General features: G+C 41.1%; 2 pseudogenes; one reads left to right on the top strand and one right to left on the bottom strand.

The window, feature by feature from the left end:
- Positions 1-3,372: 3,372 nt before the first annotated feature.
- LOC131490746 (proteasome subunit alpha type-7-like) lies at positions 3,373-6,187 on the bottom strand (annotated as a pseudogene).
- Positions 6,188-6,427: 240 nt separating this feature from the next.
- Positions 6,428-8,332, top strand: part of LOC131490744 (keratin, type II cytoskeletal 8-like) — a 57,687-nt pseudogene continuing 55,782 nt past the window's right edge.

Raw genomic sequence — 8,332 nt, 5'->3', positions numbered from 1 at the left:
ACATTTTTAAACTTATTCTATCTTGTTCCAAAAATTATTTAAGACAGGGACAAAGAGTAGATCCATTTGGTTAGAAGAAGGGGTTCATCTAAAGCAGAGGTTAGCAAATGTTTCATAAAAGGTCAAACAGTAAATATTTCGAATTTTGTGGACCAAACAGTCTCTGTCACAACTATTCAGTTCTGCTGCACAAAAGTCACCATAGATAACACGTAAATGAGTGAGAATGACTCGGTTCCAGTAAAACTTTATTTACAAAAACAGGCCCAGGACTTAGTTTGTTGATCTCTATTTAGAGGAATCATGGAAGGTATAGTTGAAAGGGCAGGTTGGGATTGTAATAATCCAAAATGTCAATGAATTTAGACTTTCTTTGGTGAACATTCAGAAGTTCCCAGAGATTTTTTTGAGCAGGTATTTGACGGAGAGAGGAACATTTTAATCACAATCAGAGTGAAATGCTTGGAAGATTAATCTGGTAATGACAGATAAAATTAATTCAAGGTGTGAGAACGGGAAAAATGGAAGAAGGAAAGAAGTTAAGTGACTACTGCAAAAGTCCAAGCTAAGAATAAAAAGGGCCTGAATGGGGCTGGTGTAATTGGACATAAGAGGAAAGGATGGAAATAAAATAAACTTAATTTTTTTTAAGTTTATTTATGTATTTTGAGAGCTAGAGAGAGAGAAAGAGAGAGAGAGAGAGAGAGAGAATCCCAAGCAGGCTCTACACTGCCAGCACAGAGCCCAACGCAGTGCTCAGTCTCAGGAACCGTGAAATCATGACCCTAGCTGAAACCAAGAGTCGGACACTCAGCTGACTGAGCCACCCTGATACCCCATAAATAAACTTTAAAGAGAAGAACTGACAGACTTTGAAAACTGACTTAGATACCATGGCAAGGGAGACAGAGAAAACAAAAAATAACTCAGAGTTTTAAGTACACACTTTGGAATGAAGCAGACCTGAGTTTGAATTATTTGTTCCAACATTTACTGAGCAAGTTATAAAATTTCAGTTTCAGTTCCCTCATCTGTAAAAGGAGTAAGAGCAGTGCCTCAGAATGCAGTTGGGCAGATGGAATAAAAATAATGCCAGTAAATCCCCTAGCACCATAACTAATATTTAGCTACTATTCATTAAAGGGCAGCGACCATGACATTGATTATACCAAAAGATCATTCTCCAATCCCCACCCCATTCTAGTAACAATTTTGTCACCAAATTTTTTCATTTTAAGTATCAAGAGCATTGCATGGTATCCCATTGTGTGTAGGTTCCATAGCTCCTGAGCCAAAGTCAGACACTCAACTGACTGAGCCATCCAGGCACCCTGAAGTTTCCATAGTTTAACCAATCCTCCATTTTTAGACATCCTGTTTCCACTATTTTGCTGTTTTTTTAAATCATTTAGGATATTTTCAACTCCAAGGGACATAAACAATCCAAATCAAAATATTTTTTTTTAATAAAGGAAATAGGTTGGGGAAAAAAGAACGCTTCAGTGGAAAAAGGAACAAATCTTGTCAATTGTCTCCTGTTAATTCTCCCACCTCCCTGTATGGATTATATTACCCTTGGAATACAACATTCAACTTTTTTAATTGCAAAGACTCCAAATAATGGGGCTATATCAAAGGCCACAGGCAAAAAGAACTTCTCTTAACAAAGCCATATTTTCCTCCCTTTCTGCATTCAGATGGGCCACCTTCAGCTCAACTTGTCCCTTTCTTGTAGAATCCTACTGAAGACAGAATTATGCCACCCATGTTAACACCTGAGTTACTCCTATCACACCGCCCCCGCCCCGTACTATATCTCTGAAGGCATACAGTCAAGATTCTAAAGTGAGAGGTTAAGAGGTTAAGAAAAAGCTTTGCGGTGATATAACAAGAGTCACCAACTTCTCAACCAGAAAAAATTGGGTCATCTTAGCCCAAGACTCTTTCTCCATGATTTGGCCATTTCTACATTTTAGGTCACTTACAGTCCACTCCTGGTACCAAATTATGGATCAGAAAGGGTTGCAAATAACAACAACAATAAAAACAAAAACAAAAGAAGAGCGCCACTCAAAATAACTTAAATGTGCATTATTTCACACAGCAAGAATAACTGAGTTGAAGCAACTCCTTTATTGGTTAATTTGACATTTATATACAGGCTCATCATCTATCTTTCTCAGTTCATCACTTGCCTATTTATGTCCTGTATCCATTCAATTGTGATATTTGACTTTTTCTTTTGATTTGTAAAAGTCCTTTATATATTAAGAATTTCAACTATTTTTGCTATCACACATGTTGAAAACATTTTGCCACTTTGATAGCTCCTTTTCAACTTTGTGATATTTTTGATATACAGAAGTTCATACTTTTGTTCATATATTATAAAGTTATCAATCTGTTTTCTTCAGAGTTGTATATTTAGTTTATTTGCTTAGAAAGCCCTTTCCTAAGACTGAATAACTCTTATATTTTCTTCTAAAATATTCATGGTTTAATAACATAGAAATATTTAAGTCCATCTGAAATTTATTTTGGTGCTAAGTGTAAGACAGGAATTTATGTATTTATTTTTTCCTAAACGGTAGCTAGTTATCCCAAAACACCTTTTAGGGTACATTCCCTTTCTCCTCTGGAATTCATGGTCACCAATATATACACTAAATTACTATGTAAAGTGTTTAGCCTCTTTTTTTTTTTTTTTTTAGTTTTTTAAATCTTTTTATTTATTTTTGAGAGAGAAAAAGAGAGAGACAGAGCCTGAGCAGGGGAGGGGCAGAGAGAGAGGGAGACACAGAATCCAAAGCAGGCTCCATCCAGGCTCCAATCTGTCAGCACAGAGCCTGACTCGGGGCCCAAACTCACAGAGCACGAGATCACAACCTGAGCCAAAGTCAGACACTTAACTGACTGAGCCACCCAGGTGCCCCAGTGAATTTAGCCTCTTGAGCTCCCATTCCATTTCTTTCATCTGTCCGCCTATTCATGGGCCACTGTCACTATTTTCATTGTTGTAGCATGATAGTTTGTTTGCTACAAGGCATGGAAATTCCCCACACATATCTCTTCTTTTTGAGAAGACTCTTTAAAAAAAAAAAAAAAAAAGAAAAGGTTAACAAATATAGAAGCTTACTGCAGGACACTGAGACATTAGATGAATGGAATAGAAACACCTACATATCATTTTGAGAATCATCCATGATCTGAATTTAAAAATCACTACAAGATTGTCAACATCATGATGCTTTCTCTTTTTTTTTTAATTTTTTTTAACATTTATTTTTGAGAGAAAGAGAGAGAGCACAAGTGGGGGAGCCACAGAGAGAGAGAGAGAGAGAGAGAGAGAGAGAGAAACACAGAATCCCAAGAAGGCTCCAGGTTCTGAGCTGTCAGCATAGAGCCTGACACGGCACTGGAACCCACAAACAGCAAGATCATGATCTGAGCCAAAGTTGGACACTCAACCAACTGAGCCACCCAGGCACCCCATCATGCTTTCTTTTTATTTCTTCTTTTTGTTTTTTTTTTCTCTTTTTCAATTTCATACTTCTCAATTTCTTCAGGATTTAAAATCTTGAGGGTTGATCTCATCTCATGACAACCAGTTCAATGTTTTTGTCACCAGACTGAACCACTTCCAGGAAAGCCCTGATAACCAGTATAATGATCAGGTCATCCCTCTCTATGGCTTCATCAGTGTAATTGGTCTCTAGAAACTCACGCAGGGGGCACCTGGGTGGCTCAGTCGGTTAACTATTGGACTCTTGATTTCCGGTCAGGTCCTTATCTCACAGTTCCTAGGTTCAAGCCCCACCCCCTTCAGGCTCTCTGCTGTCAGTACAGATCCTACTTGGGATTCATTCTCTTTCTCTCTTTCTCTCTTTCTCTCTCAAAATAAATAAATAAACATTTAAAAAAGAAAAAGAAACTCACATATGGACTTGGAACCCCAACCTATGGCATTGGCTTTCCAGGCATGGTATGTCCCTGCGGGTCAGTCTGATACAGCCTGAAGATGCCACCAAAGTCGAAACCCACAATAAGAGCAGAGACGCCAAAAGGCCTGTGCTCATTGCTCTGTGTGCAGTGTTGCTTCAGGCTGGCCATGTAGCAGGTCATTGTACTCCACGGTGACTGGGTCCTCCATAGTCAGTCAGCCGGTGACTCTGGCATTCCACCCCAGCCCTGTTGATGACCATCCTCAGATCGGCAGTGAACCCTGCAAGTACCACGCAGACGCTGTCATCCAACGCACAGATCTTGCACATGGTTCTCTCATCCTACAGTTTGGCCACTGACTTCTTCTCCATGCCCAGAACAACAACGCCCTTTCCTCACAGGCCAACCGCAGTCGAGCCCCTCTTCATGGCCTCCTGTGCATACTCCACTTGGAAGAGGTGACAGTGGGATGAGAAGACGGTGATGACATGGTCGTAGCTCAGGTTGGCGGCTTGGAGGCGGGCCTGGGCAAAGCGCACACTCACGGCCACTCGGCCCGAGGTTCACAACGCCTCTGAGAAGACTCTTGGCTGATTGGAATTTTTTTCTCTCAGATGATCTTTGCATTTGTTTTTGTCAGGCTGCCCTCCCCCCAAACTGTGGTTTGGTTGTAATAGAAATAAATGTTGACATTAATTATGGAGAGAAATGGAATTTTTATAATATTGAGTCTTTCCACCCTGAAACATCTTCATCATCCCATTTATCTAGTTGTCTTTAGGAATTCCCTGTGAAGTTTTATAGTTTTCTTCATATGATATACATATACATATACATATACATATACATATACATGTATTTCTTAATTTCCAGGGCTTGGGGGGTAAGGGGTAGTCTTATAGTATTATTATAGTCTTATTGTTGCTATTGTAAGATATTTTCTATCATCTTATTCATAATTATTTTCTAGTTGGCTGTATTTTGTATGTCCAACTTAACTAAACTCATTAGGACTCTTGATTTTTCTAAGACTCTTAATTTTTCAGGTGATTGTTATTGACTCTGCAGGTAGGTAATCTGATCCTTTGCAACTAGTATTTCCAATATTATGTCTAGTTTTTTCCCATCTTATTATGTTGAACAGAATTGAATTTTCTGGAAAATGTAATATATTAGTGACAGCAACCATCTTAATACCTTGCTGTTAATGTTAATAGGAATGCTTCAAATATTAGGATAAAGCATATGAAATTGCCATTTTCCAGCCCCCATTCCACCCCCCCCAAAAATCAAGTGTCAGCAATTTCCTATCTTTCAATCTATTATTTGGCCATTTGGTGAATTTCAAATAGGAATTTATATTGATTAAACAAAAATTTTTGAGTGCCTTCAGTGTGACAGACATGGACTTAAGCTGTGGGGATGTAACTCTAAGCGAGACAAACACAGTTTCTGCCATCTTGGAGTTAATATTACTATGGGAAAAAGCAGATACAGTTCAGCTAACCAAAAAAAAAAAAATTAACGAACCAATTAAAATAGTGAAAAAGCTGAGAGGAATTATGTGCTAGGAAGTGGAGCAAGGGCACAGCTCAGACAGGATCAGTCCTTTTAAGGTGGGACACTGAAGCTGAGAGCCAAAGCCTGAGACACAGCCACCCACACGACGAGCTCTGAGGATCAGTCCGGGCAGAGACAGCTAAGAACAGGCTCTGAAAGGAAACTTGGCTGGTGAGTTCCTGAATCTATGGTCATGTGGCCAGAACGCCACAAAGTGGGTCCCCAAGCCACAGGCCAAGCCTGAGCTGGTGACGGTGGAAACAGAGTTTTGAACTGAATGTGGATTAAGATTTAGGTTTGGAATGGGCTGTTAATTGAAAATTAGATCTCTTTCACTGATAGAAGTGACAAGCAAGTGACAGGATCTGTTCCGAGTTGGTACACGGGGTGGGAGAAGGGGTGTGATGGAGCACCTTCAGAGGCACTGGTGAGAAAGATAAATAAAACCTGATAGTACCCTACTGCAGTCAGTCATCCTATAAACCAGTTCCACAGGCTGCAGAGGCAAGCTGAGGATACATCTGTGTAGGTGTTGAACTTCATTTTGCAAACCAAAAGGAAGCAGTAATGCTTTCTGAGCAAAGGCTTGATTCTCCAAAATCAGAGAAAGGATCACAGGACCCTAAGACAGAGGGGGAACAGGGATGTGCCTCTCTGTGGCTCTCACCTGTGGCTGGGCCTGCATTATTTGTACGTCTTTTAAAATCCAGCAAAAAGTTCCAATGAAACAAATTTTCACAGCTACCCCCCAGGCCAGAAAGTTACATAAAAGTTGTTCCACTCGCCTGTTGTCATATTTCAGAAAAGATGAACAAGTTGTACGTGAAGCTGGATGAAAGACCAGTGGCAGAGAAAAGCCAGAGCTGGGTTCCAGCCAAGTCTATAAAGACAAGGGAAAATTCTGGAGGGTAAAGCTAATACGACAATGGGCATTCTAGCAGGTAGGTAAGGCATAAGCATAGGGTCCAAAGGAGTAAGGCTCAGTAAACGGTGGGAGTCCTAGAGGAACATACATATGGTATGGTTAGGAAGAGGCAGAGTGTGACAAGGGTCAGGGGACACTTGAAAGCCCAGGCTTTAGTGGTTGATACTATATGGCAGAAGTGGCAATGAGAGGTCATCACATCCCTGTCCCCAGGAGGCAACTGGGTCCCAGGCCAGATCAAGGCTCTAGACCTTGCAACAGGCTTATATGACCAGACAGCTCATTTGATCCAGAATATACAACACAAAAAGAATATCCAAGGGGCTGAGGGTGTTTACTCGGGTCCAAAGGGATCTAAGGCCTGGGCAGAGGCCAGTTGAAAGAAGGAAGGTCAATGAGTATAGCGTGGGAGAAGGTAACAAAGCAGAGGCAAGGCAGGGACAGGGTCTATTTGGCCTCACAGGACTTTCTAGGCCTGATGACAGCAGCCATCCAACCTCACCCCTTTCCCTCTCCTTGAGGAGGCTCTCCTCTCCCTCATAGCCTTTCCCTGCTTATGCCTGGGCATGTTAAAACTCTGACGTGAGTTACTGGAAACGTAACTTGCTACTTGCATGTAACGATGTAACAAAAGAACAAGGAAACACTGTGAGCGTCACAGGAGAGACTCAGGACCAATGGGCCACTGGTCGCCACGGTAACCACAATCAAAACAAGGATTCCAGCTTTCCTGAAGCCCTTGTTTAATGATGATTGTGTTACAGAGAGAGAGTAACTAATCCCACAGTGCATTATAAACAGAGTTGCTAGTATCCAACATCATCAATGACGGAGAAAAATAACTTCTAACTGGACAAAGTACAGTTCTCAGGGTTTATGTGCATCTTATGCCAAAAACAAAACAAAGCAAAACCACCAACCCATGGAGGGAATCTCAGCTCAGCTTGAAATCATTGTTTTATCCTTGTGTCCTTTTTTTCTTTTCCACCCCAGTTTTCAGAGAGAGATACCTTCCTGAACTCCTAAGAAACATGATACATTTGCTTATAAACCCAAACATGCATATCCCTACCCCTATGGGTAAAAAGGACAGAAATGTAATGATTACTATGAAATACTCGCATTTAGAGTGGATTTAATAAGTTTTTTTTTATGTGATCAGGGCAATACATAATCCAGGCTTATCTCTTTGAAGCAGATTGTTCCTTTCTAAATGCCTGATGCAAATGTGAAACACAACCTTCCCTCTCCTTTCCTAGCTTCCCTCGCCCCTGGCTGGGAACCTCTTAAGGCCCACTGCTGCCACCCACTGGTTGGGAAGCCAATACACAGCTTCCCTGGCTTTGGATTTCTTAGTCTCTCTGAGGCCGCCCCGCAAAACCACTGCGACCCTTGGATGGGGTACAAGTTCACCAATCTCTCTTCTCTGTTTCAAAGCCTGTTCTACTTTGCATCTACCATACAGCTCTCATAACAAGAGAACACTCTGGATAAGTGAAAATAAGCACACAGGGAAGCCAACTTCAGTTTTCTTTTCCACTCTGACTCATCATTTGGGCCAAAGGCCCAATACCAACTTACTCTAGTTCCCATGTCTCATTTATATTTGCATGGAGAGTCTGATAAGTTGCTGATTAGGCGATGAATTGACTGCCTGATAGTCAGGTATCTATCCCTGGACCAATCAGCTCTGGCCAGGGGTAAGGGTTATCTTGTGCTAATATGGCTGTCCAGTCTGTCCCCAGAGGCCATTCCCAAAGAATGGAGGTGAAGTAGGGTTCTCAGAAAACCACATTCTTTAACAGGCTCTGAAGCAACTTAACCTTCAGCTGTCATGCTCTTTCATTGTGCGTGCTATTCTCTTGACTTTAACATGGGAGTGGTATCATACACAGAGTTGTAATA

This window comes from Neofelis nebulosa, chromosome 12 (genome assembly GCF_028018385.1).
Source record: "Neofelis nebulosa isolate mNeoNeb1 chromosome 12, mNeoNeb1.pri, whole genome shotgun sequence".
NCBI lineage: Eukaryota > Metazoa > Chordata > Mammalia > Carnivora > Felidae > Neofelis > Neofelis nebulosa.
The sequence above is the reverse complement of the archived record's forward strand: the minus strand, read 5'-3'. Positions and strand labels throughout refer to the sequence as shown.